Here is a 27,120-nt window from a genome sequence, read left to right on the forward strand (position 1 = left end):
AGGTACACCTGTAGTAAATACACAAAAGATAAAGAGAAATATAAGCATACCATTAAAGAAAACCATCAAACCACAAAAGAAGAAAGCCAGAGAAGAACATAGGAAAGAAAACAACAAAACCATGCAGAAAAAAATTAGTAAAATGGCAATAAGCACATACCTAACTGTAATTACTTTAAATATAAATGGATTAAATTCTCCAATCAAAAAACACAGAGTGGCTGAATAAATTTTTTGAAAGACTAATCTATATACGCTGTCTACAAAAGCCTCACTTTAGATGTAAGGACACCCAGACTGAAAGTGAAGAGATTAAAAAAATATTCCATGTAAATGGAAGCCAAAAGAAAGCTGGAGTAGCTATACTTATATTAGACAAAACAGACTTTAAAACAAAGACTGTAAAAAGAGACAAAGAAGGGTGTTACATGATAAAGAGATCAATCCAACAAGAAGATATAACATTTGTAACATTTATGCACCCAACATAGGAGCACCTAAATATATAAAGCAAATATTAACAGATCTAAAAGGAGAAATAGACAGTAATACAATAATAGTACGGGACTTTTATACCCTACTTACATTAATGGATAGATGCCCAGACAGAAAATCAATAAGAAAACATCAGCTTTAAATAACACATAGACCAGATGGACTTAACAGGTATGTACAGAACTTTTCATCCAAAAGCGACAGAATACACATTCTTCTCAAGTGCACATGGAACACTTTCCGAGACAGATCATATGTTAGGCCACAAAACAAGTCTAAAAAAATTTAAGAAGACTGGAATCACAGGAAGCATCTTTGCCAACCACAATAGTATGAAACTAGAAATTAATTACACAAAGGAAATTGAAAAATTCACAAATAACGTGGAGATTAAAGAACATGCTACTGAGCAACCAATGGCTTAAAGAGAAATCAGCAGAGAAATTAAAACCTTGAGACAAATGAAAATGAAACGTAACATACCGAAATATATGGGATGCAGCAAGAACACTTCTAAGAGGAAAGTTCATAGTGATAAATGCCTGCCTCAGGAAACAGGAAAAGTCTCAAATAAACAAGGTAACTTTACACCTCAAGAAACTAGAAAAAGAACAAAAAAAGCCCAAAGTTAGTAGAAGGAAGGAAATAACAAAGATTAGAGAAGAAATAAATGAAATAGAGACTAAAAAGACACTAGAAAAGATCAACGAAACTAAGAGCTGGTTCTTTGAAAAGATAAATAAAATTGGCAAACCTTTAGATAGACTCACCAAGAAAAAAAAGAGGACTCAAATAAATAAAATCAGAAACGAAAGAGAAGATCTTACAACTGATACCACAGAAACACAAAGGATCATAAGAGATTACTAACAAATTGAACAACCTAGGAGAAATAAATCCCTAGAAATACAAATCCTACTAAGACTGAATCATGACAAAATAGACAATCAACTATGCTCTAATATAAAATAAATTTTTTTAAAAATAGCATCTAAATAGCCAAAAATAAATAAATAAATAAAAAGAAAAAAAAGAAATAGACAATCTGAACAGACTGATTACTACTAATAAGGAGACTGAATCAGTAATCAAAAACCTCCCCACAAACAAAAGTCCAAGACCAGATGGCTTCACTGGTGAATTCTACCAAACATTCGAAGAAAAGTTAATAGAAATCCTTCTCAAACTCTTCAAAAAACACAGGAGGTAATTCTTCCAAACTCATTTTACAAGGCCAGCATTACCCTGATATAAAAACCAGACAAGGGTATCACAAGAAAATTACAGGCCAATATCCCTGATGAACATAGATGCAAAATACTCAACCAACAGAACACTAGCAAACTGAATTCAACAATACATTAAAAGGATTATACACCATGATCAAGTGGGATTTACTCCAGGGATGTAAGGATGGTTCAACATCCACAACAGTCGATGTGATATACCATTAACAACATGAAGGATAAAAATCATATGATTGGGCTTCCCTGGTGGCGCAGTGGTTGAGAATCTGCCCGCCAATGCAGGGGACACGGGTTCAAGCCCTGGTCTGGGAGGATCCCACATGCCACGGAGCAACTGGGCCCGTGAGCCACAACTACTGAGCCTGCGCGTCTGGAGCTTGTGCTCAGCAACAAGAGGCCGCGACACTGAGAGGCCCGCGCACCGCGATGAAGAGTGGCCCCCGCTCACCGCAACAAGAGAAAGCCCTCGCACAGAAACGAAGACCCAACACAGCCAGAAATAAAAAAATAAAGAAAAATTTTTTTAAAAAATCATATGATCATTTCAGTAGATAAAGAAAAACAGTTGACAAACTTTAACATCCATTTATAGTAAAAACTCTCAACAAAGCAGGCAACATACCTCAACCTAATAAAGACCATATATGACATATAAGCCCACAGCTAACATTGCACTCAAAAATGGAAAGCTGAAAGCTCTTCCATGAAGACCAGGAATAAGACAAGGATACCCACTCTCACCGCACTTATTCAGCAAAATATTGGGTTGGCCAAAAACTTTGTTCGCGTCTTTTCCTAACATCTTATGGAAGTCCTAGACAGAGCAATTAGGCAAGAAAAAATAAATAACAGGCATCCAAATTGGAAAGGAAGAAGTAAAACTGTCACTATTCACAGATGATATATATATAGAAAACCCTAAAGACTCCATTCAAAAACTGTTAGAATAAATGAATTCAGTAAAGTTGCAGGATACAAAATCAATACACAAAAATATGCTGCATTTCTATACACTAAAAATGAATGAATTTATTAATTAAGAGAAATTAAGGAAACAATCCCATTTACAAAAAGAATAAAATACCTAGGAATAAATTTAGCCAAGAAGGTGAAGGACCCGTATATTGAAAACTACAAGACATTAATGAAAGTAATTGAAGAAGACACAAATTACTGAAAAGGTAATCCATGCTCATGGACTGGAAAAGTTAATATAGTTTAAATGTCCATACTACCCAAAGCAATCTACAGATTCAATGCAATCTCTATCAATTCCAATGGCATTTTTCACAAAAATAGAACCAAAAATTCCAAAATTTGTATGGAACCATAAAAGACCCCACATAGCCAAAGCAATCTTGAGAAAGAAGAACAATGCTGTAAGCATCACACTCCCTGATTTCAAACTATATTACAAACCTATGGTAACTAAAACAGTATGGTACTGGCATAAAAAGACAAATGGAGCAATGGGATAGAATAGAGAGCCCAGATTAATTAAATAAGCCCAGATATGTATCATCAATTAATTTATGACAAAGGAAACAAGAATATACAATGGGGAAAAGACAGTCTCTTCAACAAATGGCATTGGGAAAACTGAACAGTCACATGTAAAAGAATGAAACTGGACCACTATCTTACACCATACACAAAAATTAACTCAAACTGGATTAAAGACTTGAATGTAAGACCTGAAACCATAAAATTCCTAGAAGAAAACATAGGCAGTAAGCTCCTTGACATAGGTCTTGACAATGATTTTTTGAACCTGACACCAAAAGCAAAAACAACAAAAGCAAAACTAAACAAGTGGGACTACATCAAACTAAAAAGTTCTCACAGAAAAGGAAACTAACAACGAAATGAAAAGGCAACCTACTGGACAGGAGAAAATATTTGCAAATCATATATCTGATAAGAAGCTAATGTCCAAAATAGAGAACTCATACAATTCAATAGTCTTTTTTTTAAAATCTGATATTAAAATGGGCAGAAGATCTGAATAGACATTTTTCTAATGAAGACACAAATATGGCCAACAGGTGCATGTAAAGATGCTCCACATCATTAATTTTAAGGGAAGTGAAAATCAAAACCACAATGAGATATCAGCTCACACTTGTTAGAACATCTATTATCAAAAAGACTAAAAATAGCAAATGTTGGAGAGGATGTAGATAAAAGGGAACCTTTGTGCACTGTTGGTGTGAATTAAAATTGGGGGCAGCCACTATGGAAAACAGTATGGAGGTTCCTCAAAAAATTAAAAATAGAACTACCATTTGATCCAGCAATTCCACTTCTGGGTATTTATTGGCAGAAAATAAAAACAGTAATTTGAAAAGATATATGCACCCCCATGTTCACTGTAGCATTATTTACAATAGCCAAGATATAGAAACAACCTAAGTGGCCACTGATGGATGAAAAGATTTTAAAACTGTGCCATACACACACACACACACACACACACACACACACACACACACACGAATATTATTCAGCCATAAAAAAAGAAGGAAATCTTGCCATTTGCAACAACATGGATGGACCTCTAGGGCATTATGCTAAGTGAAATAAGTCAGACAGAGAAAAACAAATACCATATGATTTCTCTTATATGTAGAATCTTAAAGTATTTTTTAAATAAATATAAAAAAAAACTAAGCTCATACGCAGAATAGATTGGTGGTTGCCAGAAGTGAAGGGTTGGGGGATTGAAAGAAATGGGTGAACTGCTTTTGTTTTCTTTTTTTTTTTTTTAGTTTAAATAAATTGAAACTTTTTTAATGAGGGGGGTAGGGTTATTCTAGATTTTAAGAGACATTACAATCAAATTCAGTACATAATTCTTAATTAAATTCTAGTTTTGAAAAAACCATAAAACGTTTTTTTGGTGGTGAATTATTTGAAAGTAAGTTGTAGATTCATGTCATTTTATTCATTAGTATTCATGAGTATTTAAACACATACACATTCTTAAAATGCATACATTATCCTATGCAACTACAGTACCTCTGTCCCACCTAAGAAAATGAACAATAATTCTTCTAATGCACAGTCCTGACTCAAAATTATCCATGTGTTTTTTTTTTTAAATGTATAAAGAAACAAGTGGTAAAACGTTATTAGTAGTTGAATCTAGGTGATGAACATATGGTTATTCACTGTACTACTCCTTCAAATTTTCTGTATATTTTGAAATTTTTCACAATAAAGTTGTAAGAAAAAGAACAAAAGACCTAGGATGTTTTCCCCCAGATAACTCTTCTCTCCCTTGCCATTCAACAACCCCACCAGCACCACGGAGAATTATTATTGTACAAGAACAACAATGCCACTGATTATCCAGACTCACAACTTCCCCGAAGGCAACAGAAGTCTCTAACCACAGAAAATGATTATGGTATCTTAGATACCTTACGCTCCAATATCCCGACACACACAAGCACTTCATGTTTATGAAAGACTGGGCTTTGGTAGTGTTTACTTCTATCAAGTTTATTTCCCTAGGGAATGGAAGGAAATGAGAGGAACGGATAAAATTATACATGGTCTTTCTGTATTGTGTATATCATCAGACATCATGCTAGTCAACAAGACAGAAGAAATACTAAGCTGTTCAGCAACTTCTGGTTCCAACCATTGCCAACGAAAGCAATGTCACTTGAAACTATCTTCAAGTTAAGTGGAACAGGCACTTATTTGGCTGTGGGATTTGAGCCAATGACCACTGGCCTGTGATACATCAGAGTTTCGTTACTCTAGGTTAAGGCAATGACTCCAGAAGTTTCTTTTTTAAAAGTGAAAATATCCCTAAAAAGAATTACTAACTTAAATTCATGCCAAAGTTATTGTATCTGTTCTATCTACTACAAGGCAATGAAAGAATAAATCAGTTACATTTGATTGGGTGGAGAACAAAAGGAGAGGGAGTTGAAAAGTGAAAAGGCAAGAGCACAACATTCATACAACCCTGACAATACATAAAGCATTGCTAAGCACGTTACCTTATTTAGTTCTCATAACATTATGAGGCAATTTAACTGTTATTCCCATTCTACAGATGAGGAATAAACTAAACACTGAGAAAGAAGGTAAGCAGCTAGTCCAATTACACAACACTGATAAGATGAAGCCAGAGGGGTTTTTTTTCCTCATAAATCTCACATTCTACTGATTTTTATATCCACACCTGTCTTTGTTATGCCAGAAGAAAAGTCTACATAGGATCTGGGAATAACATTAAAATTTAGAAGGAACAAAAGAAAATTGGGATAATCAAAACGAAACAATGCCCCCCCCAACCCCCCAGAGTTTTCTTCTTGATAGAACCTTACTTTATAAGCAGTATTCTTTATACAGAAGAGGCTCGTAGGTCAAAACCATGTTTGATTTGGACTGCACAGTGCCTCAGAAGATCGGTATATTTCAGATGACAATCTAGATTTTTCAGTTTCTCTTGAAAAACTTGGATATAAGGAAAGAGAGGGTCCTCATTCCTATATGACATCAATCAGATGGAGCTGTCAGCTGCCATCCCCTTTACACTGGGCATGTGCTTTGCAGTTCATCACAGCTCCCTCTATTCTTGAAGTTTCCGTGATTCACTGGCCCACTTTACTCTTTTACATTACCTGCCTGGCCTGTGTAGGCATCTGAGTTTGCAACCCTACAACAGGAACTTCTAAAACTTTATCCACCACAGTATTTGTACCTATTATACTTATTCAACGCCTCTCCCTTCAACTGCGTTGTGAGCTCTATAAGGACAGAGACTATGTAACACCTCACTTAACCCAGTATCATCAATGCCTACCACCTTGCCTGGCACTCAAATATTTATTGAGTGAATGACTTAACATTAATAAACTGGTTCTGCTATCTATATATCTGAGGTCTAAGAAGGCAAACATGCCAGGATCACAAGTGAAATCAACCTTGACTTGTGTATGCTGTATCAATGCACTGTTCATACAAATTTCAGAAATTCTTAATTTGAATATTTTGAGAAAGGAACTAAGGCCTAATGATTTGCTTTTTACCAGTGAATATTGTATTTTACTTTTAATTTAGCATTATGCACAGTATTTAAGGAGAACTCAACTGTAATCTCCCATTTACCAACTGGGTTATCATATGCAGGTTAATTAACCTCAGTGAGATTCAATGGTACAATGAGGATAAAACTGCCTACCTCATAGGATTGCTCTGTGGGTTAAACATAATTGTGTTAGTATGTATTTGGCTTGACTGTCTCACAAAATAAAGGCATTCAATAAATATTATTTCACTTTCAAAAAAAATAAATAAATAAATAAACTGGTTCTGCTGGTAGTACTTTAATTCACAAACTACAATTACTACTTTGATCTTCCGTGAATAAAATGCAGTTAACCTCGGATTCACCATTTTCCCTTGGTGCTGACTATATTTTTTCCCCCATGTTTTTTTAACATCTTTATTGGAGTATAATTGCTTTACAATGTTGTGTTAGTTTCTGCGGTATAACAAAGTGAATCAGCTATATGTATACATATATCCCCATATCCCCTCCCTGACTATACTTTTAACACACAATACAAATTCGGAAAACAGAATTTCACTTCTTTACCACGTAAATCATTCATTCATTCATTCAACAACATATATTAACTGTTCACAAGGTGCCAAGCACTGTTCTAGGTGCTAGAAACAAAACTATATGGAATTCAGAGAAACCCTTGCTCTTTGTGAGCTTACATCCTAGAGAGACTGAAACAAGATATACAAGTAAAATATGCACTATATAGAAGATAATGATACATTCTGAAGAGTAAAAAATTAAAGTGGGGATGGATCGTAGACTGGAAAATTGTGTTGAGTGTAGGGATGAGGTTGAAATGCTTAATCTGGATGCTAGATGCCTAGGGAAAGCCTGAGGTGACTCTGAGTAAAGATGGAAAGTGAGGGAATGAGGGCAAGTGCATTCCAGGTAGATAAAAGAGGGTGTGCAAAGGCCCTAAGGCAGGAGCCTGCTGATATGTCTGAAGAATAGCAAAGGGACCAGAAAGCCTGGAGTAGAATGAGCAAAGGACAGTAGAATAGAAAAAGAGGGCAAATGGTTCAAAGGGAGACAGATCAGACAGGCTCTTACATATGGATAAGGGTAAAGACTTTGCCTTTTGCTCTAAGTAAAATGGAAAGCCAATGGATGGTTCTGAGCAGGAGTGACATAACTGGATTCATATTTTAATATGACCACTCTGTCCACTGTGTGGGGAACAGAGTGAAGGCAGGCAACATTAGAGGTAGTGGAGTCAGTTAGTAGGCTACTGCAATAATTCTGTTGAAAGATGACAGTGGTTTTGACCAGGGCAGTAGGAATAGTGAGAAATGAAAACATTCTAGATATATTTTTTAGAGAGAGCTGACAGGATTTCTTGACAACACTGGACGTGAGAAAAATGGGAGCTAAAAATGACTTCAAGGGTTTTGGTCTGAGACACTGGAAGGATGAAGTCACCATTAACTGAGATGGAGAATACTGTGCTGGAAAACAATTTAACATGGGTCTCTCGCATTTCTGCCCATCTTGCAAGCAGGGCACTGACTGCCTTTGTTGTGGACTATCTTTTCAGGACTCTCTGCATAGTGAACAGCCTCAGAAGACAGAGCCAGTGTATCCCTCAAGAGCAAAGGGAACGTTCGTTTACTGCCCAGCATAATAAAGATAACATCTGCCCCCATCTCCCCGGAGCAAACTTAATGCCCATTATAAAAGACTGTGGTTCCGTAAACTCAGGGTTCCTCTCCTGTAATACAGTACAATCCACTACATGTACAGGCATCACCTGGCCCTTTCATGTTGCCCTTTGGGAACTGAGACTCTGGGAAGTGTAGCAAACACTGATACTCTGGCTATAGCCATTACTGTAATAAAATCTTTTGTCTCATGTTTTCTGCCACCATCTATGAAACTATGGCAGGCTAACTCCTCAGCTTAACAAGTAGGGTAAATCTCAAAATCTTAACAGTTCTTGACAGACAACAGGGAGGGTTTGGAACAGAATATCAAGTGCACAGTTTGGGACATGTTGAGTTAGAGATGCCTGTTGGACATTCAATTGGAGATGTGGAAATGGCAATTAGATTTCCAAGTATAAAGTCCAGAGAAGTGATCAAAGTGAAAGAGATATATTTAAGAGCTATGCTTATTTATACGTGAATTCTTAATACATCTATCATTAGTTATAGCCATGAGGAGGATAGTTGTGTTCCTGAATCTTAAAAAAAATTTCCCAGAAAAAAGAACAATTATTTAAAAGTAAAACCTCATTATACTTGTCATCAAGGATGTTCTAAAATCAATAATTTTTATATGCTCTTGGTGGATGTGGAAATTAGTAAAATATTTCCACCATAACCATACTTTAAAGATTATATATCATATATCAAGAGCCTTAAAAATATCCATATTCTTCTTCTCATGATTTTATTTTACAGAATTCTACCATAAAGAAATTATTAGTGAAGATACAGAAACCTATATTTCCAGCAACATGCAAATAATTACGTAAATATGTCACATAGGATGGCATTTTGTGCAAGCATTAAAAGTGCTTAAAAAAACGCTAATATAATTTTAAACATATAATAGACTACAGTGGGCCCTCCGTATCCACGGCTTCCACATTGCAGATTCAACCAACCACGGATTGAAAGCATTTCCCCCCTTCCAAAAAAAATTCCAGAAAGTTCCAAAAGGCAAAACTTGAATTTGCCACAAGCTGGCAACTATTTACATAGCATTTACATTGTATTTACAACTATTCACATAGCATTCACATTGTATTAGATATTATAAGTAATCTAGAGATGACTTAAAGTATACAAGATGTACATAGGTTATATGCCAATGTTAACTCATTTTATATAAGGGACTTGAGCATCCTCAGATTTTGGTGTCCCCAAGGGGTCCTGGAAACAATCCCCTGTGGATACCAAAGGACGACTGTATATACAGAGCAATCTCAGTTGACTTCAGGTACAGCTTCATTCAGGACACAGAGTCTCTTGTCTTTCAACTAATACAATTCCTTTTTCAGTACACTAAGCTGAGATGTATTCAACTGCAAACTTTTGTTTGCAGTTAAGAGAGTCCTAGACGGGCATCGCATACATTAGCAGCTGAATCAAGCCTTAGAGGCTAGCCCTCATTTATAAGATTATTTCTATAGGAATACAAATATCATGTATTTCTCATTAACTGAGAACCATATAAAATGCTTCCAAGGTAGAAGCTTACAAACAAAAATCAGTAATTCAGAATTATGATACTCCTATGTTTTGGGTATTAGGTAACAATAAGATAAAGTGGGCTAATATAGATAGTTCCCTATAATACTTAAAATGTCACTTTAGGATCCAGCTTACGCAAAAGAAATTATATATTTGCATGTATAGACATTATATGCCCAGAGACTCAAAATATAAATATTGTCACCAAAGTTACTGACATTGATTTTCCACATCATCGCTAAAATTTAACACAGTTCTCTAACACTTCTGTTTGAAACAGACTTCAGAGACAGTCATAAATTCTTTTCGATAACTACAATGTGGGAAATTTCCCACTTCTTGAGACTGACAGAATTTCAAAAGCATTACAAGTTGTCCCTAACCAAGTCAACTAAATTGAGATAAAGGTTTTGATGGGTTTCAACGTTTTGGGGGAAAAAAAACAGTATGTGGAAGCGAGTACATGAAAGGTCAATAAATTAACCTGTGTAATTTATAAAGTGGTCCTAAAATTTCTTAAATGACTTCTAAAACATGTTATAAGAAAATTCCTTTATCAGTGGAAAAAATTAAGCTTCTTGATAGAGATTACTTGGCAAAAACACTCATTTATTTGTAATTTTTTTCAAAAAGATCAAACTACTTATATATATATATACACCAATTTTTTAAACTATTTTTATAAAGTTCAGAAAGAAAAAAGTTCCTATTGTGTTTAAAATTAACTAGCTTTATATCTATCATCTCCTGATCTTATTTCACATGTATATATGAAATTCTAATAAAATAGATTTGTTTTCACCTGCAAATATCTAACAATACATAACCACAGCTTTATAATTCTATATAATATTAATAATTAAGTGCATAATGACTATGTACTACATGATTAGCAGAAAGTGGGTTTTAGAAACATACTTAGTCAAGTATTTACTATTTTACTCTCTCTAGGCCTGTCTCATTTGTAAAATTATGTTGACAGTTATAGATAATCTCCAGGGATTCTTCAACTCTCAGGAACTAGAGATTAAAAGCAGTCTCAAATATCCCACAATCTTATAGGAAATATGGATAAACAAAGTATCATAACAAGTGGAATAAAACAGCTACATTCAAAGCATATGGAAACAAAAAAAGTTGTAGTATATGGAGAAAAATCAGAAAGGTTGTCACTAAAGAAGTAATATATGAGCTGAATGTTGAAGATGTATAGTAGTTCCCAAACAGGTAAAGTAAAGCATGGCGGAAAAAACAAGTGTAAAAGTATCAGAGGTGGGACACTTCCAAAATAGAAAATTAAGGACCTTCAAAAATCTGTTCCTCCATAAAAGCAATAAGAACACTGGCAAAAATTGTCAAAACCTCTATTTTCACAACTCTGGAAATTACACAAAGACTTGCAATAATTCAAGAAAAATGACAATCTCAGTAAAAACAGTGAGCTTTGTGACATCTTAACTTGTCCTATTATCATTCTCTCCCAGCTCCACAGTAGTCTTGAAAAGATAAAGCTCACAACCACAGTAACTGCAGCTCTGCAGACAATGGAAGAAATAAAACAGGTTTAGACTTACCAAAAAGCCCAAGACTCGTCACTATTAGACCTGTCAGGTAGCTCCCTGGAAAAGCTCCATTCTCAGGGTTTGTCTTTATTTAACCCGACTCATAACTCACACTGCAAAAAGCTCTATCACTCAAGTGGTTGGTGAACACAATCAGCAACAATTCTATAACACTGCAGCTGTCTTAGGCAGTGACACAAGGTGGGGATAACAGAAAGTTCACCAAAATAATTTACATAGAAAAATAGGAAACAAGATATCTATAGGGGGCTTTGAAAAGCTATGACACGGTCCTGGGAACTGAGAAGGCCACACACACATACAGAGTAAAATGGCATGCCCAGGGCAGAACTGAGAAGGCCCTAGCCTCTCATCTCTGGCTGACATTGAGGTTCTGCAAAAGAAGGAAAGGCAGGATAAGCACAGTTGTAAACTGCATCAGAGAACTGAATTCCTGTCAACACACACATAAAGCCCCTTGGCAAAAGCTGGAAGACTTACTGATTCCAGGTGTTAAACAAAATATGTCTTATCACTAGCTGACCACTAACCTAACTGAGCAGAGACTTCAGGGGCATTAAAAAAAAAAAAAAGAAAAAATTCAGACTTTACAGAATCACTCCAGAAAAGTCACTAAACAAAAAACAACAACAATAAATCCTGGGGAGTGGAGGAATCTGGTTTCCAGAATTGCCATATTATGTTATTTAAAATGCCCAGTTTTCAACAAAAATCTATCAGCCATGAAAAGAAATAGAAAATTATGGTCCATATAGAAGAGGAAAAAAAGCAGTCAAGAGAAACCACCTCTGAGGAAATCCAGATGTTGGACATACTAGACAAATACTTTAAGCCAGCTATTACAAATACATTGAAAGGACTAATGAAAACCATCTCTAGAGAACTAAAGAAATGTACAAAAATCATGTCTCCAAGTAGAGGCTATCAATAAAGAGTCAGAAATTACTTAAAAAAAAAAAAAAAAAAAAACTTTGGATTCAAAGACACAAACAGGCTGAAAGTGAAAGAATGGTAACATATATGTCATACAAATGTTTGTAACCAAACAACGAGCCAGAATAGTTATACTAACATCAGGTAAATTAGGCTTTAAAACAAAAATAGTTACCAGGGACAAGGAAGGGCATTTTATAACAAGAAAAGGGTCAATTTACCAGAAAAATACAATAATTATAAACATACATATATTTTAAAACAAAACCCCAAAACACATGAAGCAAAAACTGACAGAAATGAAGAAAGAAATAGATGTTTAAAACAATAGTAGTTGGAGAATTAAAAATCCCACGTTCAATAATGGATAGAATAAGTAGGCAGAAGGTCAACAAGAAAATAAGACTTGAACACTATTCACCAACTGGACCTAGAAGACATTTATGGAACACTCCCCTCGGCAATAGCAGAAAGCACATTTACCAAGTACATATGGAACATTCTACAGAATAGAAAATATGTTAGTGCATTAAAAAAAAAAACATTTTAAAAGATTGAAATCATACAAAGTATGTTCTTCAACCACAATGGAATAAAACTGGAAATCAAATACAAAAATAAATTTGAGAAATTTCACTTATAAATAACCAATGGACCAAAGAAGGAATCACAAGGGAAATGAGAAAATACTTCAAAATGAATGAAAATGAAAAAAAAACAGCATACCAAAACTTAGGAAATGCAGTTAAAGTAATTCTTGGAGGAGAACCTACAGCTGTAAACAACTGCATCGAAAAAGGATGAGAGATCTCAAATCAATAACCTAACTCCTCAGGTTAAAATCTAGAAAAAGTGGACATGTTATACTCAAAGCAGAAAGAAGGAAATAATAAAAATTAGAGTAAAAATAAATTAACTAGAGAATAGAAAAACTAACAGAGGAAATCAACAAAACCAAATTTTTTTCTTTAAGAACGAAGAAAAAGAAAGAAAAACGGAGATGGAGAAATCAGGCTCCCTGACTTCAGACTATACTACAAAGCTACAGTAATCAAGACAGTATGGTACTGGCACAAAAACAGAAATATAGATCAATGGAACAAGATAGAAAGCCCAGAGATAAACCCATGCACCTATGATCACATAATCTATGACAAAGGAGGCAAGAATATACAATGGAGAAAAGACAGTCTCTTCGATAAGTGGTGCTGGGAAAACTGGACAGCTACATGTAAAAGAATGAAATTAGAACACTCCCTAACACCATACACAAAAATAAACTCAAAATGGATTAAAGACCTAAATGTAAGGCCAGAGAAAACTCTTAGAGGAAAACATAGGCAGAACACTCTTTGACATAAATTGCAGCAATATCTTTTTTGACTCACCTCCTGAAGTAATGAAAATAAAAACAAAAATAAACAAATGGGATCTAATTAAACTTAAAAGCTTTTGCACAGCAAAGGAAAGCATAAACAAGACAAAAAGACAACCCTCAGAATGGGAGAAAATATTTGCAAACGAAGCAACTGACAAGGGATTAATCTCCAAAATATACAAACAGCTCATGCAGCTCAATATCAAAAAAACAAACAATCTAATCCAAAAATGGGCAAAAGACCTATAGAGACATTTTTGCAAAGAAGACATACAGATGGCCAACAAACACATGAAAAGATGCTCAACATCACTAAATATTAGAGAAAAGGAAATCAAAACTGCAATGAGGTATCACCTCACACCGGTCAGAACGGCCATCATCAAAAAAATCTACAAACAATAAATGCTGGAGAGGGTGTGGAGAAAAAGGAACCCTCTTGCACTGTTGGTGGGAATGTAAACTGATACAGCCACTATGGAGGACAGTATGGAGGTTCCTTAAAAAACTAAAAATAGAATACCTTATGACCCAGCAATCCCACTACTGGACACATAACCAGGGAAAACCATAATTCAAAAAGAGACATGCACCCCAATGTTCACTGCAACACTATTTACAATAGCCAGACGTGGAAGCAACCTAAATGTCCATCAACAGAAGAATGGATAAAGAAAATGTGGTACATATATACAATGGAATATTACTCAGCCATAAAATGGAATGAAATTGTGTCATTTGCAGAGATGTGGATGGACCTAGAGACTGTCATACAGAGTGAAGTAAGTCAGAAAGAGAAAAACAAATATCGTATATCGCTTATATGTGGAATCTAGAAAAATGGTACAGATGAACCTATTTGCAAAGCAGAAACAGAGACGCAGATGTATGGCTATGGGGGCGGGGGGGTGAGGATGAGTTGGGACATTGGAATTGACATATATACGCTACTATGTATAAAATAGATAACTAAGAGAACCTACTATATAGCACAGGGAACTCTACTCAATGCTCTATGGTGACCTAAATGGGAAAGAAATCCAGAAAAGAGGGGATATATGTATACATATAGCTGATTCACTTTGCTGTACAGCAGAAATTAATACATTGTAAGGCTACCATACTCCAATAAAAAGTAATAAAAACAAACAAAAAAGAATAAAGAAGAGATACTACTATCAACATCACATAAATAAAAAGAATTATAAGGGAAACAATTTTATGTCAACAAATTACATAACCTAGATGAAATCAATACATTTCTATAAAGATACAAATTACCAAACTGACTCAAGAAGAAATAGAAGATTTAAATAAACCTGTAGCAAGTAAAGATATTGCATTAGTAATCAAAACACGTCCAACCAAAAAAAGCCCAAGGCCAAATGACTTCACTAGTGAATGTATCAAATGTTTAAAGATGAATTAACACCAATCCTTCACAAACTCTTCTAAAAAGCAAGAGGAGGGAACACTTTTTAATGCATTCTATTAAACCAATCACATTGCAAGAAATTACAGGCCAATGTCCCTATACTACAAATGCGAAAATTCTCAACAAAATAATAGCAAACCAAATCCAGAAACATATTTAAAAAAAAAAAAAAAAAAAAAAAAGATTATACATTGTGACCAAGTGGGATTTACCCCAGGAGTGCACAAGGTTGGTTTAACATATATAAAAATCAATCACATAATAAAACATATTAATAGAATAAAAAAGCACATGATCATCTCAATAAAAACAGAAAAACATTTGAAAAAGTCCACCACTTTCATGATAACAGTGCTCAACAAACCAGGAATAGAAGGGAACTTTCTCAGTGTGATAAAGGGCATCTACCAAAACATCATACTCAGTGGTGAAAGACCGAAAACTTTCCCCATGCAATCAGCAACAAGACAAGAATGTCTGCTCTTTCCACTTCTATTCAGTACTGTGCAGGAGAGTCTACCCAGGGTAATTTAGGTAAGAAAAATAAATAAAAGAACATTCAAATTGAAAAGAAGTAAAAATACCTATTTGTAAATGACAATCTTGTACATAGAAAAGCCTGAAAAATCCACACAAAAAGGAGCTAATAAACAAGTTCAGCAGGTTACACAATACAAGATCATTATTGTAAAATCAACTGTATTTCTATACACCAGCAATGAACAATCTGAGAAAGAAATTAAGAAAACAATTCTATTGATAAGAGCATCAATAATCTTAAAAAAAGTCATAAATTTAACAAAAGAGATGAACGACTTGTATACTGAAAACTCCAAAACATCACTGAAAGAAATTAAAGATCTAAATAAGTATAAAAGCATCCCTCATTCATGGATTGGAAGAATGAACTGTTAAGACAGTAATATTCCCCTAGTACTCCCCAAATCCCCACTTTAAAAAAATAAATAAACTCCCAATATCTCTATCAAATCCTTTTTTCTCTTTTTTTTTTTTTTTTTTTTTTTGCAGAACTAGACAACCTGATCCTAAAATTTATATAGAATTTATATAGAAACTCAAGGGACTCAAAATACCAAAACAATCTTGAAAAGAAAAAAGTTGGAGGACTCACACTTCCCAATTTCAAACTACCTGCAAAGCTAGAGCAATCAGTATAAGGACAGACATATAGCTCAATGGAACAGAATTGAGAGTCCAAAATAAGCCCATACATTTATGGTCAACTGATATCCAACAAGAATGACGACGCAATGAGAAAAGAAGTCTTTTCAACAAATGGTGCTAGGACAACTGGATAGTCACATGTAAATGAATGAAGCTGGATGGACCTCTACCTCACACCATATACAAAAGTTAACTCAAAATGGATGAAAGACCTAAACATAGAGCTAAAATTATATAACTCAGAAGAAATGACCTTGCATTAGGCAATGGTTTTTTTAACACATGACACCAAAAGTACGATCAACCAAAGAAAAAAAAATTGGAATTTACCAAAATTTTAAACTTTTGTGCTTCAAAGAACGTTATTAAGAAAGTAAAAAGACAAAGACAGCTGCACTGTTAATAAAATATTCAATTTGAAACCCTAAAAAAAGTGAAAAGATAATCCAAAGAACAGGAGAAGATATTTAGAAATCCTTTATCTGATAAAAATCTAGTATCCAGAATCTATGAAGAACTCTTACCATTGAACAAGAAAAGACTAAGAATCCAATTTTTTAAAAAGCAAAAGATTTTAATAGAAATTTCTCCAAAGAATATATATAAATGACCAATAAACACATGAAAAGATGCCCAGCATCATTAATCATTAGGGAAATGCAAATCAAAACCATAATGAGATACCACTTCACACCCACTAGGATGGCAATAATCAAAAAGACAGACACTGTATTGGTGAGGATGTAGAGAAACTGGAAACCCTCATAAATTTCAAGAGAATATAAAATGGTACAGCCACTGTGGAGAACTTTGGCAGTCCCTCAAGAAGTTAACCATGGAGTTACCATATGACCCAGTAACTCTATTCCTGAAAATATACCCAGAAGAACATTCACAAAAAACTTGTACACAAATGTTCATAACAGCATTATTTATGATAGCCAAAAAGTGGAAACAACCCATACGTCCATCAACTGATGGACAAATAAAACGTAGTATTACCCAAATAATGTAATATGACTCAATCATAAAAATGAATGACATAGGATACATGCTAAAACATAGATGAAATTTGAAAATATACGAAGTGAAAGAAGTCAGACAAAAAGGCCACATATTATTCCATCTACATGAAATGCCCAGAATAGGCAAATCCATAAAGAAAGGAAACAGACTGCTGACTGCAAGGGTTTGGGGAAAGGAAGGAAAAATGTGAAGTGATTGCTAATGAGTACAGGGCTTCTTCTGGATTGATGAAAACGGTCTATAGAATTAGATAGTGGTGGTAGTTCAAATACGCTAAATATAGACGGTCCCCGACTTACTATGGTTCAACTGATGACCTTATGATGGTGCAAAAGCAATAGGCATTCAGGAAAAACCATACTTCAGATTTTGAACTTTGATCTTTTCCCGAGCTAGGGTTATACAGTAGGACATTCTTTTGTGATGCTGGGCAACAGCAGCGAGTCACAGCTCCCAGTCAGCCCAATGATCACGAGAGCGAACAACTGAAACACTTCCAACCATTCTGTTTCTCACTTTCTGTACAGTATTCAATAAATTACATGAGACATTCGACACTTTATAATAAAATAGGTTTTGTGTTAGATGTTTCTGCCCAACTGTAAGTGGGCAGATGTAATATAAATGTTCTGAGCATGTTTAAGGTAAGGTAGGCTAAGCTATGACGTTTGGTAGGTTAGGTGTATTAAATGCGCTTTCAACTTATGATATTTTCAACTTACAGTGGATTTACTGGGACACTGCCTCATTGTAAGTCGAGGAAGATCTGTGTACTAAAATATACTAAAAATCATTAAATTGTACACTTTAAATTGAATTCTATGATATATAATTATATCTCAATAAAGCTTTTATTTTAAAAATCAGAGTATGTCCAAGGAATTACAATTAGCTCCTTATAGCTGAAGCACAGGTCCCAAACTATGAAGTTATGGGAGATGAGGCATGGTAAAGAGTCAGAAATAATTCTAACCATGAAAGATCACTGCTAAGATCATTGTGCTAAGATGCCTGAACTCTGTCCTGCGTAAGATAAAGAAACCACAGAAGAATTTTAAGCAAAGGTTTATATTCATCAGATTTGCATTAGGAAGTAATTCTCTAGTAATTGTATTCCTATACAGGAGCAACCAAGAGAAAAATGGAAAAAATATAAATATATCATTTATGATAGCAACAATATCATCAACGAAAGCACCAAGGAATAAATCAAACAGAAGATGTATGGGAGATGTACGAGGTAAATTATAAAACGTTAATAAAAGACAAAGAAATCTTAAATAAGTGGAGTTTTCTATATCTATATATTTATGAAAAAGAAGGCTCCATGTTACAAAGTTTTCAATTTCTCATAGATTATTTGATAAATTCAATGTCATTTAAATAAAAATCTTAATAGTTTTTCATGGAATTGGATATGCTGATTCTAAGGCTCACATGGAAGTGCAAAGAATTAATAAGAATAGCTAACAATTTTTTAAAGAAATAAGATAAAGGAATGGGGTTAGTCACTTTACCGATTATCAAGATTATAAACTCTGATAAGATTATATAATGGCATAAGAACCACAGAATAACAGAGAGAACTCAGAAACAAATCGACTTATATATGAAAGTTATTTTTTAAATTGATAAATGACATCAGAAACATTGCATATATATCATTGGGAAAAGGATAAATTAGTCAATTAGATCTTTATTACCCCATAACACATCAAACATAAATTTGATGACTTACAGATATAAATATTAAAAAATTAAACACTAAAAGTTTTAAAAGGAAAAGGTATGTATGACTTTGAGGTAGGGAAGAATTTCTTACATTAGATATTTTAAAAACTCAAAAAGATGAAAATGAATAAATTTGACCATATTAAAATTTAAATTACAATTTTTGTTTCTAGCAACATGGGAGGGAGACTAGAGATTCATGGTAGACTACCTTCCTAGTACAGTAGTCCTTAAAATGCTGGATATAATAGTCATGGAGGCAGATCAAGAGAATTCCTTGAAACAAAAGGAAACAAGAAAGCATGAATCCATAAGCTGCACTGGAGCCAAAAGCCAACACTGAGAAAGGCAGAAGGCCACAATGGGACCACCACATAAAGCCTAGATCCACAAAGCACTTCACCCTCAATGTAAAATAGAAACCAATCCACCCTGCTAATGATGCTAAAGAGATATATGCCTCGACCTTAGCCTCAGCTCTGAATGAAGTGAGAGAGTCTCCTGAGATTTCCAAGCAAAAAAAATTCTAAGCCAACAATTTAAAGTAGCTCAGGTGGGTATACCCAGAAGTCTACTAGAGATAAACTCACATTTTCTCTAGAGGAAGGCACTCAGACCTCAAAAAACTCCAACCGCTGAGATTCTATGGAATATGAGCAGACAACAAATATTTTTTAAAAGAAGGAAGGAAATCACTGAGCACTGAAGAACCCAGCCACCATGAACAAAAGTCAGAAGGAACAATCAAACTACACAATGAGACTTGAAAAGACTGAAAAATACTGGAATTACCAAACACAGAATATAAAATAACTATGTTCCACATATTTAATGAAACAAAATAGGAAACTGACAGTATAAAAAGGGATTAAGAGGTTATCAAAATTGACAGGAACAAAAAAATTGGCCAGGCAATTTTATAACACCATACAAATTGTATTTCTAATATGGTAATTACAATAACTGAAAATGGTAAACAGTAGATGAAGCACACCTGAAGGAGGAAAACTGGAATATATATCCAAATGCAACAGAGTGCTGATATACACTTAAATGTAGCACAAAGGGTCAAAGAGAGGTTATGGGAAAGAGAGGTTATGAGACTCGGAGGATATGGTGAAAAGATTCAATATACGTCTGTCACCTAAGAGGCATTATTAGAAAGGATATGGTTGAGAATTCTCCAGAAGTGATGAAAGACACCAATCAGCAGATTCAGAAAACCCAAAAATACTAAAATAAAATAACAGAAAACCATACCTATACCATCACAGTAAAAGAATACAGCACCAAAGAGAAAACATCAAAGCCACCAGTGAGAAAATGCAGATTACCCACAAAGGCAATTAGAGTGACTACCAACCTCTCAACGATAAAAGCAAGGCAATGAAATGATATCTCCAAAATGCTGAAAGAAAATAACTATCTGCCTAGAATTCTGTATCAAGCAAAAGTCTTTTTAGAATGGAGATGAAATAAAAACTTTTCAGGCTAACAAAATGACCTTTATTAAAGGAACTTTAAAGGAAGAATGTTTCAGAGTAAAGGCAGCTGAGCCTAGATGGAAAGCCTGACATACAAGAAAGAATGATAAACAAAGAGGATAACTATTAAACACTGACTAATAAAACAATAAGTATAATGTCTAATTTGTAGATTAAAGAAAAGTGAAGATAGATGCAAAATCCTGGACAATAATATCACAAATCAGGAGGAGAGAATGGTGATGTTGTATAGGAGTTAGAGCATTCTATGGTTCTCATAATATTTGTGCAGTAAATAGATACTAGCTTTAGTCTTGTGTTAAACAACTGCTAAAAAGTAGAGGGAATATATATATATAAAACTTCCAATTAATAGAGGGGAAAAAATGAAATAAAGGAAAGAGAACCTAATCAGTCAAAAAAAATAGCAAAAAAATAATTTTTAACAAAGATAATAATTAGCAAGCACTGTTTGAAGAGATTGAAGAGGAGTCAAGGGCAGAAGCAGGAGGCAAATTAGAAAGGTATTTCAGTATGAAGAAGAAGGTCTCAAAAGGATACAGGAAGACCATTAATAAGAGGTTAGTGAGACATTAATACACACACCCACACAGCTACTTTAAGAGTCCAGGCAAAAGATAATAAAGGCACTGTATCCCTGGAAAGGAGATGACAGACTCATCTCTAGTTTCTTGCTTGGGTGACTGAGTGGCCTTCCCTTCCAATGAAGACAGAGAAGTTGTTGATTTGGTGAGAAGTTCAGGTATTTTATATTTAATAGTTTGATATCATGTCTACAACAGAGGCAAGGAGGTGTGTACTACAGAGATAGAGATTTGGGGAATTTATGTTTGTGAATACATTCATCACATAGAGAGACTGGGGGAATAAAGGACAGGTAAAACATCAACACCAGGCAAAGGAAAACGAGCTCACTGAGCACTATGGAATGTTCTAACTCCATCTTAAAATATTTTGGACAACTGCTACTAGAAAAAAAAATACTAAAAGAAAATTCTTTTTTAAAAACTTCTGAAATACAATGAAAGGTTTACAAAGTTTTTAAAATATAGTCATCCTCCAAAATCTTGTTTATAGTTTTAGTATATATTAGATATTTCTTATATATAAGCAAGGCAATTCAATCTTAAGTCCATTAGCAAATGAGTTGGTTTCCATTTTTTATTTTAGGTATTTACTTTATAATACAAATTATATTTTTATTAAATAAAAATAGCTCTATATCAAAGTTCTGAAGACAGCTGTAGTTCAAGCCTTTCCAATTTAAAACATTAACATGCAATGATCAGAGGAGTAGGAAAACCCATTTTTTTCGACACCTAGAAATTAAATTAAGCTAACTTGACACTAAACAACTTGCACCCATAACTACATTCCAGAATTTGGTTCGTTAAAGTAGAATTAAAACCATACATTACAGCCTATGGTTAGCACACAAAACCCACAAAAAACTGTGTTGCTGAATGTGCATGAGAAGTTAGGAGGCATGGTAATTCCACCTCATTCAGTACAAGTAAGATAAACATTTGTTTTTAAGTCACAGAAGATATAGAGTGTACCGAACAGGATATGTTAACTCCTCCTGGCACTATCCTTTATCACTACACTAGCCCTAACATGTTGATGCTTATGCAAGCACTTTGTCTAACAACCTCAAGTGTGCCAAGTAAACACAGTGCCTTCTGTAATTACTTCAGAAAGGGAGGAGGGGACTACTGAGAAAAATCGCCACACAGAGCCAAAGTATCAGCAGAGAGCCAGTATCTATTACTTCAAGGCCTGATAGCAAAACCTTGGCACAGAAAACAGATACATATTTAAACATTCTGTGTAAGCCCACTCTACAAGTTTCAAATTGGTTTATCTTGATGTTACTAAACACAAGACTCAAACTGAAAGAATAGCTTGTTTAATTCCTCCTTTTTAAAGACAGCTTGAATCTATTTCCTGATTAATTAGGCCTGTCAGGCAGAGTAGAGCATATTTTTTCTCACCAGCCTCTACCATCCCCTGGGCTTAATATTCCATTGTCTAAATCTGCATTTATCCTACTAATAGAAAACCATCCAGTATTATTACCCAACTAAGTGCTGTCCAACCACTTGGCCAGCCGCCTGGGTAAGTGATGTAAATGACAGTCTGCTTTTGGCCTGAGCTGACCAGCAGGGACCTCCAACCACAACAGGGCCACTTTGAGGGCTGAGGCGGAACCATCTCGGCACACCTACAACCCATCTGTGCATACTGGTATGACCGCAGCACATCAGTGAGGAAGAATTTGGTCAAACTCTCTGAGAGTCAGAGATAAGACTGGACACAGGGACTTCACTTCCCTGGTGGCGCAGTGGTTAAGAATCCGCCTGCCAGTGCAGGGGACACCGGTTCGAGCCCTGGTTCAGGAGGATCCTGCATGTTGCGGAGCAACTAAGCCCGTGCGCCACAACTACTGAGCCTGCGTGCCACAACTACTGAAGCCCGTGCACCTACAGCCCGTGCTCCACAACAAGAGAAGCCACCGCAATGAGAAGCCCACGCACCACAACGAAGAGTAGCCCCCGCTCGCGGCAACTAGAGAAAACCTGTGTGCAGCAACCAAGACCTAATGCAGCCAAAAATAAATAAATTTTTTTAAAAATAGACACAGCCTTACAAACATTTTATGTACTTTTAATAGAAAAGCCAATCATACTGAGAGAAAAATTGTACATAAAACTCTTTAAATACACACACACACACACACACACACACACAAAATATCTGAATCAGCAGCAGAATTCCCTCCCCAAAATCAAGTATCTGTGTATAGGTTAGAAACATAAATTCTCTATATGCTTTTACTTCCCATTATTTTCATGTATATTATAAGTACCCATAGCCACTATTATCTAAGCTACTAAAACACAAAAGCTTGAATATCATTTTTAAATTGTAAAAATCACAGAAAATCAAGAAATATATTACATAGTAATTTGCCTATCTATACACTCTCTGAAATCTTGCGCAGGATTTCTATGTATGTAAATTTTCCTGAGGAAAGGATCTATATAACTTTCATTAGATTCTCAAAGAAATATGCAATCCAAAAAAAGTTATTTTTTACTACTTCTACTGGCATATGCAGCAAGCATAACTTTTTCCAAATTCTGGCCCTATATATATCCCCTATGAACTGGCTTCTAAGGGTACCTGACCTTTGTTGGCCTCACATTCCTTCTACGTAAAAATGGAAATGGTGCTGTTATCCTCTCCACTTAAGAACTGGTGAACACATTAAATGTGGCAATGCAGGAGAAAGTTCTCTAGACAATTAGAAGTCTCTATCAAAATATGTCAATATGTAGTAATTTGATAATGTTTATCACTGATATTTTCATCTGTTAGAATGGTCTATAAAGATATTTAAAATTTCAGACAGAACAAGTACCATTAAAAAATCAAAACAAGTTTTGTCTTAAAAGCACTGATACCCAGACTTTAGTTCTCTCATTCAGTTTGCGGATCTTTAAGACATGCAGGTTTATATTAGAATATACTTTATTTGACAGAGCATAATAGTAATTACGTGTACATTTGGTTAACAATGACTAAAGTGAAACTCTTGAGTAAAGGATTCCAGATAACCACTGCAACTTCCCTAAAAATATTGCCTACCTGAAGGAATCTGTTCAGAGACAACTGTTAGAAAGTCACACCTTTGAAAGTACACGATCACAGCTTTTCTAAGAACAAATTCTTTTCAGAGTGAAATAATTTATAGAAATGGTATAGAAAGAAAGCTAAGGAAAGAAATAAAACCAGTTATTTCCAGAAATAAAACCAGTTATTTCCTCCCCTAGTGAGTATATATATATATATATATATATATAAACAATATTTCTAAAAATATTTCCCATAAACTGTAAATTACTTAATGCACTGTCCCCTTTGACCTTAAAGGACCTTCGTAATAAAGATGAGAGAGACTTTGAAACAGTTTAGGCAAGTTTCTCACATGCACCCAACAGGTACTATGTCCCGTTTTTCTTTGTTTTTCAACCAAAATCTTACAAGATTTCTAGTAATTCTCATATATATGACTTCAATAAAATGGAGAGACATGCTATGTTCCTGGAAAGGAATACTCAATACTGTCAATGTGCTCAATCCTAAGTTACTATGCAGTTGTTGTGTAATGCCAATCAAAATGCCAACACTGCTGAATTATACAGAGTGCTTATGAAACCTGAAGTTTTCTGGACAGTTCTCTAAACCTAGGATTAAATCTCTGGGATTTAAGTCCAGGAATCTGTTCAATAAGCACCCCAAGTAAAGTTTAAGAACGCTTACATTAGCCCTGCTATCTACTAATGATCAACCTGAAGCCCATTAACAAAGCAGACGTTCATCACGAACTGCTTTGAACACTCTGGAGGGTATTTTTTCTCTCCCTCCTAGGAGACTGGCTAAAGGAGAATGTGACCTGTGGAAATAACAGCACTGGCATCACCTAAAAGCTTGCTGGTAATGCAGAACCTCAGGCCCCACCCCAGATGTGCTGAGTCAGTAGCTGTATTTTAATAAATCCCCAAGTGATCCACATACTTATTAGAGTTTGAGAAGCAGTATATTAGAGAATGACTCCCCAAAATTACTTTTAAAAAATTAATACATTTAAAATGAACCAGTTATTCTAGTAAAGAGGAATATTCCCCTCGAACGTCCCTGCTCTGTCACCAGTCCCTAGGACACCTCATCACAACTCCCATGCGTAAGACTGTAATGAAGTCACTATCTTTGACTTTCCTTTCTGTTATTTCTAGTCACATCTTTTCCCCTCCCTTATCCTTATTTTCTCTCCTACAGCAGAAAAGTCAGATTTTAGAATTAATGTTTTTTTGTTTTGTTTTGTAGAACTGAAAAAGACTACACATAAACTTAGTTTTCTACTACTCTGTTTTCTCCCTTTCTTACATCTCAAAACTCCTCCGTTCACAAATCCGAAGCCTGGGTATTAAGTCTCAATCCTCCCTCACTGATTTCACAACTTCCTGCTCACCAGAATATCAGGCTTCAAAAGCATCAAATTTTAGCCAATTCTTATATATTGTGGTTAAATTTGTCTTTTCTTCCCAAATTCAGCATTATGCTAACCTCTCCTTGGGACTCCCTGGCCTTATAACTCTTAAGTACAAAAAACCTACACCTTCAACTTTTCCCAGTTTCCCTCAACAACATCTTAATACATCTTAATACTACAATTAAGTATTTAATTGTAGTTAAATTCTACAATTCTACAACCCATCATCTGCTTTCTACAACCATCATCTGCTTTCTTAGCCTACCTTCAATTCTCTCTTCACCCAATCACCATATTCATGCATCTCACCCAAATTGCAATCAACTAACCATGAGACGGGGGTTCTTCCTATGTTCTTTTTTTCAACAAATTTTAGTATGTGGCTGGGCTAGCCTCTGGAAAACATGATTTTACAAGTCTACAGAGAGAGAAAGACAAAAATAAGTTATTATGGGATACTGTGATAAATGCTATGGGCAATATAACTAACATACAAAGAGTTGTAATGAAATAATTATGTTTAGAATACCCTCAATCCAGCATTCTCTTTTCACTGAAGCAGGCCCTGAAATTTCACTGTTTCAGGAAGACTTTCTTGATGAGAACAACATAAGCCAAGAATCTATTACATAATAGCATCATGGACCTAACTCAAACTAAACATGCAACCACTTAATTCACATATCCTCCAATTCAGCGGCTTGTTTATATAATCCCGCTATGATTAGGGATTAATGGTTTGCAAGCATCCCATAACTTCATCTTTGGAATGTACTGTCACTTTAACACATGCTTAATATCTTATTTTCAACGTCTATGAATGATCAAGTTAAGAAATTCACTCATTTGATCAGATTCCAAGCATCAAATGTATGAAATCCCTGACTTAGCAGTGGACTGTGTTCTGACAGCTCCTAAGACTACTCTTTGGGTTTCAGAATATTTTTCCCACAGCAACAATCCTACATGTGATAATTAAGTTCTCAGGTCAACCTGCAGTCTAGTACTAATAGTACTATGTAATACCTAGTATCTCGCTAAAAAAAAAAGGCATTTCTGTGGGACCGTTCATTCAAGATTCCAACTTGAGCAGCCAAGACTACATCTCACCAAAACCCAAGCACCACAGATTTCACCCAGCCATTCAAAGTGTGAGAAAGGGATTCCCCCAGATCCAAGCCACGAGCAGTGCCCAAGTAACTACAAGCAGTAATTCAGGCAAGTTGTCTACACATTCTACAACACATTCCTAACTTTTCTTTG

At 34.9% G+C, this 27,120-nt stretch overlaps 1 protein-coding gene across 2 annotated transcripts in view; it reads right to left on the reverse strand.

The window, feature by feature from the left end:
* The window catches only part of BMP2K (BMP2 inducible kinase), a 125,488-nt gene that overhangs the window by 80,416 nt on the left and 17,952 nt on the right, over positions 1-27,120 (reverse strand). The gene's annotated exons all lie outside the window — the stretch shown is intronic.

Source organism: Balaenoptera physalus, assembly GCF_965194825.1.
Source record: "Balaenoptera physalus genome assembly, chromosome: 5".
Taxonomy (NCBI): Eukaryota; Metazoa; Chordata; class Mammalia; order Artiodactyla; family Balaenopteridae; genus Balaenoptera; species Balaenoptera physalus.